The following is a 12,513-nucleotide window of genomic DNA, read 5'->3' as shown; positions in this document are numbered from 1 at the left end:
ATATTTTTTTTAAATTAGTTCTCTGCGCTCTGCACCAAATTTCCCTCACTTAAGTAAATACAAAATGTTTTCCTATTTCCGGTTTTTAACTATACCGCGCAATAGAAGGTTTCAAGAAAGTTTTCAGAACTCTTACGGTATCTAAGAAATTTTCACTAAGACATTTTTTTATTTTAGTGAGCGTTCGTAAGCATAAATTGAAAAAATATTACATCTATTTTAAAATGTTCTTTAAAAAAATACTATTATTATTTATAAAAAAAAATATTATAAAAAACTATTATGATAAAATTTTTTTTTTAAATAATTAAAAATAGTTAAATTATTTTTTGTTTTATAATATAAAATTTAAAAAACAAATTATTTATTATATTTTTTTATTATTTTTTTGTAATGAATTTTTCTTCTCAATTATGCGGTTAAAAAAATATTATTAAAAAACAAAAAGTTATTATTATTAAAAATATTATTCTTAATTTTTTTTATGTAAAAATATATTTAATATAAAATTTGTTTTTTTCTTAAATAAAATTTCTTATCAGTTATGCGCTTAAAAAATATTATTAAAAAACAAAATACTATTTTTAAATTATTATTATTAAAAACTATTATTATTAAATGTTTTTTGTTTATAAAAAGATATAAAATAAATTTTTTTAAATAAAAATATTTCAAAGAAATAATTTATTATCAACATTCCTTTTAAAATTTTTTATTGAGAAAAAACTAATTATCTATTTTTATTTTATTTTTATTTCTTTAATTAAATTTTATTAAAAAATTTAAATAAAATTTTATATAAAATGTAAGAGTAATATATTAGAAAAATATTATAAAAAATAATTTATTATTGATATTTTTTATTAAAAAAAGCAATTTTGCATTTCTTTTTAAATACATTTTTTTGTAAATTATGTGCTTAAAAAATTATTTTTTTTCAATAAAAAAATGTTAAAATAAAAAAATATTTTAAAAAATTATTTAATATTATTATTATAGACATTTTTTTTAAATATCTTTTTTTTATATTTTATTTTAAAAAATTTAAAAACCAAATTTTTTATTATATTAAAAATTAAAACAATTTTTTTTTAATATTTTTAATTAAGTATGTCCGTAGCTATGACTTGACAAGTTTCAAACATTTTCTTAAATTTATTTGATTTTTGTTTAAGCTTTTTGAATGTTTTGCGTTTAGCTTTCAGTGGCTTTCTTTACTTTCATCAATGTTTGCAAAATATCAAAACTAACAAATACATGCAACGCAACCACAAAACATTACAAATTGTTAACTATTTAAATTAGAAATCAAAACAAAAATAAAAAAACATACAAGTTTTAGATTTAAAGAGCACCTTTAAATGAACAATAAAAGTTTTAGAAAGCAAATCAGCAGCAAATAGTAAATATTGTCGAATAAAATTATATATAAAGGTCCATAAAACACATAAATGCTAAATGCATAAATCAAAAAACGAAAACAATTAAAAATAAAATTTTCCTTAAAAAAAAACAACAAATAACTGAGCAAATACCGAGAATTGAAGAAATATATATATATGTACTTCCTAAATTTTCTAAAGTTGATTTAAAGCACTTTTTCATTTTTTAATATTTTTTTTCTTTTTAGAGAATAAAACTCACCAAGCAAAACAAAACAATAATACTTACAAAATAATACATTGAGATTATTAAAAAATTCTAAAATCACGCTAAACGCATAAATGCGCCAAGAAAAGTCATGACATTGTAATTGTAATTGAAAATATGAAAGTAGCAAACAAACACATTTTTATTGTAAAATGGTTTCAAATAAACTAATAAAATAAATATGAAGCGAAATTTCACAAAATCAACAATTTAAATGCAAGCAGTAATTAAAAGTATAAATACTTCAAGTACATTTAAGGCAAACTATTATTATTAGAATGATAATAATAATAATAGACAACACTGTTATAACGAAAGACTATAGGCGAAAGCGAAAACAAAAACAAATATTCTATGATGTAGTAATGCAAACTAATCAACCTAGAAGAGAAATCGACACAGGGATGCATTTAGCATTAGCGCTAAGCAGCATAATACGAAATTGAACACTGAAATACAACACATTTTTTTATCATGACGAATAAAGTTGTTTTGAGTTGAAATTGTCGGCCGAAGCAGTTAAGTTTTCAACTGTTTAGCAGCTATCGCAAAACGTAAAAACTAAGTGATGCGGCGACTTTTGATTTGCTGGATCTTTAAGCTTTAAATACTTTAAATACAGTACGAAAAACAGCTTGCATGTCAATGGTAATAAAAGCGCTAACTTTCATAGCACGATTTGAAAACAGAAAGCTCTCTAGCATAGGTTTCCACACTCAGAAAATTTGTACGCAAGCGAACTACATGTGAGCTTTTAAGTGAAGAGAAAGCAGGAATTGAGGCTTCAACTGAAGTTTAATTCAACTTTTTGAATGCTATGAAGCTTAAGTTTTGGACTTAAACTTTTTTTTAATGCAGTGAAGCTAAAGTTAAAGTTTAATGCAACTTTTTGAATGATATCAAGCCAAAGTTGAAGTTTAATGCAACTTTTTGAATGCTATGAAGCTTAAATTTAAGTTTAATGCAACTTTGAAAATGCTATTTCAATTATTTTTGCGCTTTTATTTTGCTTTATAAGAAATACAAATAAAAATTGTATAAGTGAAAGCCTCGACAATTCTTACTAACAAACAAATAATCTATAATTTTGTTTTTGAGTAACCAAAAAAATCTTCGCGCCTATTTTTAACCATATCAGATTTGTAGTATGAAGTATAACATACAAAAATATTAACATGTAAGTATTAAATGAATTTAAATTAATTAACAAATTGAAAAGTGCAGCTAAAAAGAAGCGAAGTCAAAGTAAACTTTAATTTAAATGAATCAAGTTAAAATTAATTTTAGATCACATTTAAATGTTTTCCTTGAAAACAAATCTTCTTGAATAGACTTAGAAATAGCAATTTGAATAGCAACTAGAAATATTAAGGCATACTGGAAGGCACTGATATTTTTTTACCATTTTTTTTTCTTCAAAGCAAAATCACACAAGACAGTAATTAGTATTGCATTAAACACATTATAATGGCATTGTAATAATTAATAAATAACTGTATTAGCAGCGCAAGGTTTTTAGTATTTAGGTGAGCAAAAAAATATTATACAATAAAAATACATCATACATATACAATATTTGAAGAATATTAAATACGAAAATTATTTAAACTTATATCATTCAACTATAATTAGCGCAAATAAAAAACATGAAAGAGGAGATATTTTAGAGATATTATCAGTAAATTAATATTAATAAAAAGCAAGCAAGGGATTTTATTTGTTAAATAGTAATGAAGATACAAATTATTGTATTATTACCAATAGTTTGGTGAGTAAAGTAAAATTTACTAGCTTATGAAGTACTAAAAATTTAATGCAAAAATTTAGTAAACTATTTAATAAGTTTATGACTAAGCTGAATATAGCATAGAAAATCAAGTAATAGAATTTGACAGTTATAAGACAAAAAAATAGAAGCCGTGCATAATGCAATGACCGCAAACCAGTATAGTATAAAAAAGCATTTAATCAAATTTTCAAAACATGCAACTGAAGAAGAGTATATACAAACAAGCATACATAAGAATTTGCGAGAATTTAAAACATGCAGTCCACTCACTTTTTAACAACAAATATTCTCGTTTACAAAATTTAGTATTTCATTTAATTTGATTTTAAAAGAATATTTCGAAAATAATTTTTGGAAAAAAATATTTGTTAGCGAATTTGGAAAAACTTAATTGTTTTGAAGACATTGCTTCCTATTAATTTTGCTCACAACTTTAAAAAAGTTTTGAAAAGGTTTTCAAATTAAATTCGAATCAATTTCGAATAGAAATATTTTATAACTTTCGATTTTTCTTACAACATTAAAAAAAGTGTTTCAAATTATTTTCGAAAAATTTCGACCCTAAAAAAGTTCTTGATACCTCTCAATTTTCAAATTATTTTCGAAAAATTTCAAAACTTTAAAAAGTGCTTGATATCCCTTAATTTTACAACATTAAATAAAATTGCTGAAAAGGGTTTCACATTGTTTTCGAATTAATTACGAATTTTAAAAAGTTCATAGTACCTTTCTATACTTTTTACAACAACATCAAAGATATTCCGAAAAGTGTTTCAATTATTTTCGAATTAATTTCGAACTTAAAAAGTTTTTGGTTCCTATCAATTTTGCTTACAACAATAAAAAATTTCTGAAAATTTTTTCAAATTATTTTCGAATTCGAAGAGTTGTTGGTTCTTATTAATTCTGCTTACAACAACATAAAAAAGATTCTGACAAATGTTTTAAAATATTTTCGTATTAATTTTGAATCTGAAAAATTCTTGTGACCTTTCAATTATTATTTTTGAAAAATGTTTCAGGAGATTTTCGAACGAGTTTCGAATACAAGAACATAAAAAATTCTAAAAAAATTTCAAAATATTTTCGAATGAATTTTGAATTTTAAAAATTCTTGATTCCATTTTTTACAACAACATTAAAAAAATATTTTTTTATTTTATAGTCAAAAATATATTTATTTAGCTCAAAACCTCTTAATTCAGTCACAACTCCGCAAATTCATTCCATTGCTTACACAAATATTCACACATTTCTATAAATCAGTTGCATTACTAACTCAACTTTTGGAGAACAATTTGCCACTCAAAACAAATAAACTTGAACACATTATATACAAATGATTAGTATGAACCGTATTAACCTATAAACTAACTTAACTAATATTGAGAAACCACTGCAAGAGCAAAAAATGCGAAAGCCACACACACACACTTTCATAGGGAATGTTATAGTAGTGAACCAAATAAACAAACTAAACCTTATAAAACAAAAAATAATTAAATAGTCATTTAGAATATATAAATACATGCATAGAAAAGCAGAAAAAAATAGCAAGGGAAAACAAAAATACAAAAGCATAAAAAATAAATGAAAGAAATTATGCAAAATGCAAAATGCATAAAATTTAATTATATACTATATATAGTTGCGAAACTACGAAAAAAATATATACATACATATATACCATTTAATCGTACATACATACGATACATAATTACTATATTCTATTATATAAGTATAAGTAAATGAAAGCGCTTCGTTCGCCATTGCAAGTGCGACAAGCCAAAAAGGATGAAAGCATACACCGACATGTAAAAGAAATTTACAAATTAAACGTGAGTTGTAAAGTAAATTACATAAATGAAAACAAAAACAAAAAACAAATTATCATAAATAATTAAACTAATTGCATTATATTACATTTAAAACGTAAATAAATTAAATTAAAGTACATACTATATATACTTATATATATATAAAACAAAGTAGTTGCATAATTTCAATTCGCAAATTTTTTGCTGAATTGATAGACAAAATTTTCAGCGCGTTAAACGCTAACAGCAGTGCTTATTATTAAATATTATTAACAATACTTATATGATTATTACAAATAATAATTATTTACTATTATAAATAATAACTATTGTTTAGTATTTAACTATAACGATGATAAGCACAAACACAACAACAAAACAGCATGTTTAAATACACCCACGCATACATACATACACATATACACACATGCACATACACATATTTATTTAACGGTGTAGCATGTGGCATACGCTGCAAGAAATATTATTATTAACAAAAACTAAATAAAAAATTAAAAAAGCTATTAAATATTAAAGCTATAAATTATTTATGAACCAATGCTGGAAACTGTAGCAGAAACCAAAGCGAAACAATAAGTGAAAGGCGAAAATTTGATAAGTTGTAGGCATATTTACAAACATTTAAATAACCAGTATACAATATATGAACACATTTCATAGATATGATATTTAATAAAGCAGAAATAAAAAAGAAAAAAAACTTAAGAAAGCGCAAATGTTATAGAGCGTTGGCAATTATTACTAAAAATGGCCGAATATGGAGAATGCAAATGGAAATAAAATAAAAACAAAAAATGAAATAAAAACAAAAAATAAAAATAAAAATAAACAATACAAGCACACACACACAAACGAAAAATTGTTTTTTTAATAAACCTATACAAGCACACACATCGTATATACACACACATCCATACTGACAATGAATTCATGTCACTAATGGCGGCAAATATATATACTTGCTACTACATAGATACATATACAAAAGCACAACCATATACACACACCGGCATACCCATATAAACATATAACCGTTTGTGTACGCAGGCCGCACCATGCAGCGCTCGGCCGAAACCACACAAGTCCAAATCCCCAACAACTTCTCCATATAAGCATTTTTTTATTGAATAGCAGCATTTTCAACAGACAACAATTTCTGTTAAAATAGCTAAAACTTAAATAAAAAACTGTCATCTGCTTGCAGTAAGAGCAACTACATACATACATACATTACGTAGCCGTAATGAAAAAACCAACTTATTACACACACATTAAATAATTATTATAACACAAGCAAGAAACTAATATATTAATTATTATTATGATTATTATTATTATCAATTATTATTATAATAAATTATTATAAATTATTACATAATTAAATATGAAACAAATATATTACAAGGATATATTAAGTACTATTACCAAACAAAAAAATAATAATAAATAATAATAATCTTTATGCTGATTATGCTGATTGCTAGTCGAAAAAAAATATGATAGGCGTAATAAACCCCCCCAAAAAAATTAAAAAAAGAACAATTAATTAAATAAATAATAACAATAAAAAACAAAAACCAAAAAAAAATACAAAAAGCCTAACAAAAATAAACAAAAACACAGAATATATATTATATATACTTTATAGACATTTAACAAAAACCTAAATGAAAACAAAAAACCCAAAAACAACAAAAACAAGAGGAATAAAACGCAAAAAAAGAAATAAAATAAAGTTACAAATAAAACTTTTAACAAAAAAAAACACATGTGTTCTTATTTATAGCGACTAACGGAGAAGTTTTATTTAGAAAAACACGCAAAAACAAGTTAACTTCAGCGGAAACTATAATACGCTACAGAAGTTTATTTCTTTATGGCATAAAAGCCATGGATCGTTCGGTTTGTATGGTAGCTACATAGTATATGCTGCAGTGGTTCCAACTAAACAATTTCCATGGAGTTTGTTTCCTAACTTTGATAATAATCAACACCGAATTTCGAGAAGATATCTTGTCAAATAAAAAAGTTTTCCATACAAAGACTTGCGCTTGATCGGTCAGTTTGTATGGCAGTTATTTCATACAGAAGTACGTACTGAACAATTTTTTAGGAAAATCTAGCGCTGACTTGGATAATAATCAGCACTGAATTTGCAGAAAATATATTGTGAAATAAAGCAGCTTTTCATGGCCGTTATCATAATGTATCCTAAAGCCTTCTTATACTATCTCGGTTATAAAATTTAGTGCCTCTGGCGTATTTATGTAGCTTTAATGGTTTACAAGATATACACATTAGAACCTATTTGAAGGCTGGGCCACACCCTCTTTTTTAAATATTTCCCCACAGGTGTCCCTGGCTACTGCTTGCTACGATCGATCTTTTGTGCAAAATAACAGTTCGATATCTTAATTTTTTTCTAAGTTATGGTTCTTATATATTTTCGGTTAATAGTCAGCTTACGCCCATCTACTATCTCGTCCTTAATTTTTTTCCAAGGACGCCGTATACCAAGATATCTAAATTTTTATTCAAATTATAGTCTGCACGAACAGACAGGTAGTCATCCGGATATCAAAGCGCCTTGTCATCCTGATCATTTATATAAACCTAACCCTACATCTATCTCGATTAACTTTAGGTGATACATACATACAATTTTTAAGTGAACCAAACTATTATTATATATGTATATAGAATTAAATTTCTTTCGGATATCTCAAAACTGTCGAAAAAATTATTATAAGTAATACTTAAAAAAACCTCGCCTTATAAATCGCTAACTCGAATTCGGTTTTAGATCCATGATCTCTTAGGCGAAGTTGTTCAGAATGACCGGTAGAAAATTTCCTACATATCCGATTATTTAGTAAAAAATCGACCAGTTGTCATACTGACAGAAATGTATTACAAGCAAATATAAATTATATATATAAGTTTGAATTAATTTGGTTACAAACTCACCCTTTTAAACTTGCCTTGGAAATATTACACCACGCGCTATTTTTTATAACAACACTATCGCACTTAATACCCGACACACGCGACGCAAGCCAGCCGTGAAAAACATGCAGCTTCTTACATACACACATATACACACCCACCAACGAACCCGAACACGCACTTAAGAAATTTGCACAATATAGACATTTGTAATTTCGAGGAATTTAACACATTACGACTTTCACGACACTATTTTTGCATTTATTAACGATTTTAATTTTAAATTAGATAAAAAAGACACAATTACACACTTTAAACTAATACTTTTCACTAATTTTAACAAATATTCCCAACATCCACCAAGAACTACTTGTGTTCACTTTCATTACCACTTGTAACTAAATATTTTTACTGTTACATTGCATTTCTCAATTGGAATTTTTCCCTTAATTTCGCATTCCACGATTCTAGAAAATTCGGCACAACTCTTCATTACCTATTATTATATGCAATAATATTTTCAAGGCCAACTGCGAACATTAAAAAATTGCAACAACAATACAAACAAGCATAGCGTCACTCACCATTACCATTTCTCCAATGATGAGCACGCAGCTTATGTCATGCATATAGGAAAGCATAAGCGTATGTGTGCGAGCGCTTTGCGCAACATTAATATGCAGGTGTAATTTTTAAATGTAAGAGCGCATAGCTGATGAAGAGAGGTTTGAAAGCAAAAATTAACTTATGTAAATGTATGGGGGCTGGAAGTTTTGATGAGAGGGCGCATTTAGGATGAATAAGTGTTAAGAGATCAAAATTGCAGAGTTGTTAAGAGTATCCTAAGTGAGTATATTTCATACTCTTGCAACTTACAAGGATTAAAGCCGGGGCGATATCTTCAGTTGCATAAGACTCGTTGGTTATATTGGGTTTAGGGCAAGTTTTTTACCGGATTTTATTCATTCTAAGCACAAAAATGCACCGTTATTAGAAAAACACGCTATATTAATTTTATTAAGATAACTCACATATTCACCCATATATGCGGTATTAAGTCTCCCGGAAGTTCGAAAGTCCTTATATTAGGTACATAGCGGTTGAGGAAAGTATCTGACCCGATTCAAGCCATTTTTTATACACTGAGATACTCATATCAAGAAAGGATTCTCTCCAAGTTTCAATTATATAACCCACACATTGACCTATATTTGCTGTCAAAAGTCAACTGTAGCTACTGAGATCCAAATATTCGGTACAAAGGGAATTGTACAGTTTTTTTGGATTTGAACAATTTTTGCCCTTAAAATGGCATACGCTAAAGGACTTATTCCAGCAAAGGTTTATTATCTTGCAACAGGTTGAAAGAGTATAAAAACGGGACTTGGATGGGATAACCAAGCTCGATGTATCCGTGTGTGAAAACTGTTGTAGGGCGCTGTATGCTTGCCCAGCGATTGGGTGCCTCTCGCGCCGCGATGTGATGTGATTTGAATATCACTAAGTGAATTCGCGGAAAGCTGGCTACCAGCTTTCTCTATATAAGAAATGCAGGCACTGTGGCTGGCCACTGTAAAGGTAACACTCGTGCCGTGAATTGATGTGATTAAACGGTCGTGCGATTACTTCAAGGCAGCTGGCCCCAGCTGGCGCTATAAAGCAAACGCAGGCACCATGCATGGCCAGTGTTTAGGTGACTCTCGCGCCGCGATGTCATGTAGTTTAACAGTCACGAGGTGATTTCGCGGGAAACTGCCTGCCTGCTGGCGCTATAAAAGAAACGTAGGCACTGTGCCTGGCCAGTGCTTAGATGACTCTCATGCCGCAATGTCATGTAGTTTAGTAGTCGATAGGTGATTTCGCGGGAAGCTGGCTGACAACAGCGCTATAAGGGAAACGCAGGCACCATGCATGGCCAGTATTTAGGTGACTCTCTCGCCGCGATGTCATGTAGTTTAACAGTCGCTAGGTGATTTCGCGGGAAGCTGGCTGCCAGCTGGCGCTATAAAGGAAACGCAGGCACCGTGCCTGGCCAGTGTTTAGGTGACACTCGCGCCGCGATGTCATGTACTTTAACAGTTGCTAGGTGATTTCGCGGGAAGCTGGCTGATAACTGGCGCTATAAAAGAAACGTAGGCACTGTGCCTGGCCAGTGCTTAGATGACTCTCGCGCCGCGATGTCATGTAGTTTAACAGTCGCTAGGTGATTTCGCGGGAAGCTGGCTGATAACTGGCGCTATAAAAGAAACGTAGGAAACGTGCCTGGCCAGTGCTTAGATGACTCTCGCGCCGCGATGTCATGTAGTGTAACTCTCGCTAGATGATTTCGCGGGAAGCTGGCTGCCAGCTGGCGTTATAAAAGAAAGGCAGGCACTGTGCTTGGCCAGTGCTTAGATGACTCTCGCGCCGCGATGTCATGTAGTTTAACAGTCGCTAGGTGATTTCGTGGGAAGCTAGCTGATAGCTGGCGCTATAAAAGAAACGTAGGCACTGTGCCTGGCCAGTGCTTAGATGACTCTCGCGCCGCGATGTCATGTAGTGTAACTCTCGCTAGATGATTTCGCGGGAAGCTGGCTGATAGCTGGCGTTATAAAAGAAAGGCAGGCACTGTGCTTGGCCAGTGCTTAGATGACTCTCGCGCCGCGATGTCATGTTGTTTAACAGTCGCTAGGTGATTTCGCGGGAAGCTGGCTGCCAGCTGGCGCTATAAAAGAAACGCAGGCAATGTGCCTGGCCAGAGCGCCGCGATGTCATGTAGTTTAACAGTCGCTAGGTGATTTCGCGGGAAGCTGGCTGATAGCTAGCGCTATAAAAGAAACGCAGGAAACGAGCCTGGCCAGTGCTTAGATGACTCTCGCGCCGCGATGTCATGTAGTTTAACAGTCGCTAGGTGATTTCGCGGGAAGCTGGCTGCCAGCTGGCGTTATAAAAGAAAGGCAGGCACTGTGCTTGGCCAGTGCGTAGATAACTCTAGCGCCGCGATGTCATGTCTCGCGCCGCGATGTCATGGCGTTTAACAGTCGCTAGGTGATTTCGCGGGTCATGTAAGCTGGCTGATAGCTGGCGCTATAAAAGAAACGCAGGCACCGTGCCTGGCCAGTGCTTAGATGACTCTCGCGCCGCGATGTCATGTAGTTTAACAGTCGCTAGGTGATTTCGCGGGAAGCTGGCTGATAGCTGGCGCTATAAAAGAAACGCAGGCACTGTGCCTGGCCAGTGCTTAGATGACTCTCGCGCCGCGATGTCATGTAGTTTAACAGTCGCTAGGTGATTTCGCGGGAAGCTGGCTGATAACTGGCGCTATAAAAGAAACGTAGGAAACGTGCCTGGCCAGTGCTTAGATGACTCTTGCGCCGCGATGTCATGTAGTTTAACAGTCGCTAGGTGATTTCGTGGGAAGCTGGCTGATAGCTGGCGCTATAAAAGAAACGTAGGCACTGTGCCTGGCCAGTGCTTAGATGACTCTCGCGCCGCGATGTCATGTTAGTTTAACAGTCGCTAGGTGATTTCGCGGGAAGCTGGCTGCCAGCTGGCGCTATAAAGGAAACGCAGGCACCGTGCCTGGCCAGTGTTTAGGTGACACTCGCGCCGCGATGTCATGTAGTTTAACAGTCGCTAGGTGATTTCGCGGGAAGCTGGCTGATAGCTGGCGCTTTCGCGGGAAGCTGGCTGATATAAGCTATAAGAAACGCACCAAGCCTGGCCAGTGCTTAGATGACGGCTCTCGCGCCGCGATGTCATGTAGTTTGAACTCTAAGCTGGCTGATAGCTGGCGTTAAAAGAAACGTAGGCACTGTGCCTGGCCAGTGCTTAGATGACTCTCGCGCCGCGATGTCATGTTGTTTAACAGTCGCTAGGTGATTTCGCGGGAAGCTGGCTGCCAGCTGGCGCTATAAAGGAAACGCAGGCACCGTGCCTGGCCAGTGTTTAGGTGACACTCGCGCCGCGATGTGATGTAAATTAACAGTCTTGCGGTAACTTCAGGACAGCTGGTTCTATATAAGAAACGCAGGCACCGTGGCTGGCCACTGTTAAGGGGACACTAGCGCCGTGATGTGATTTAACTGTCGTGCGGTGGATGCCAGCTTTTTCTATATAAGTAAAGCAAGCACCAAGCCTGACCAAGCCTGGACCAGTGCTATAAGCGGGCTTTCGCGCTGCGAATGTGATGTGCTGTTTGAATGTCACAAAAAAAAAGTGATTGCGCGGGAAGCTGGCATGATTCCAGCTTGAGTAGCTGAAACAAAAAAAAAATGTTTATTAAACTGTAAATATATTTTCTATACAATG

This window comes from Bactrocera neohumeralis, chromosome 6 (assembly GCF_024586455.1).
Source record: "Bactrocera neohumeralis isolate Rockhampton chromosome 6, APGP_CSIRO_Bneo_wtdbg2-racon-allhic-juicebox.fasta_v2, whole genome shotgun sequence".
Classification (NCBI taxonomy): domain Eukaryota; kingdom Metazoa; phylum Arthropoda; class Insecta; order Diptera; family Tephritidae; genus Bactrocera; species Bactrocera neohumeralis.
This window is presented reverse-complemented; position numbering follows the sequence as displayed.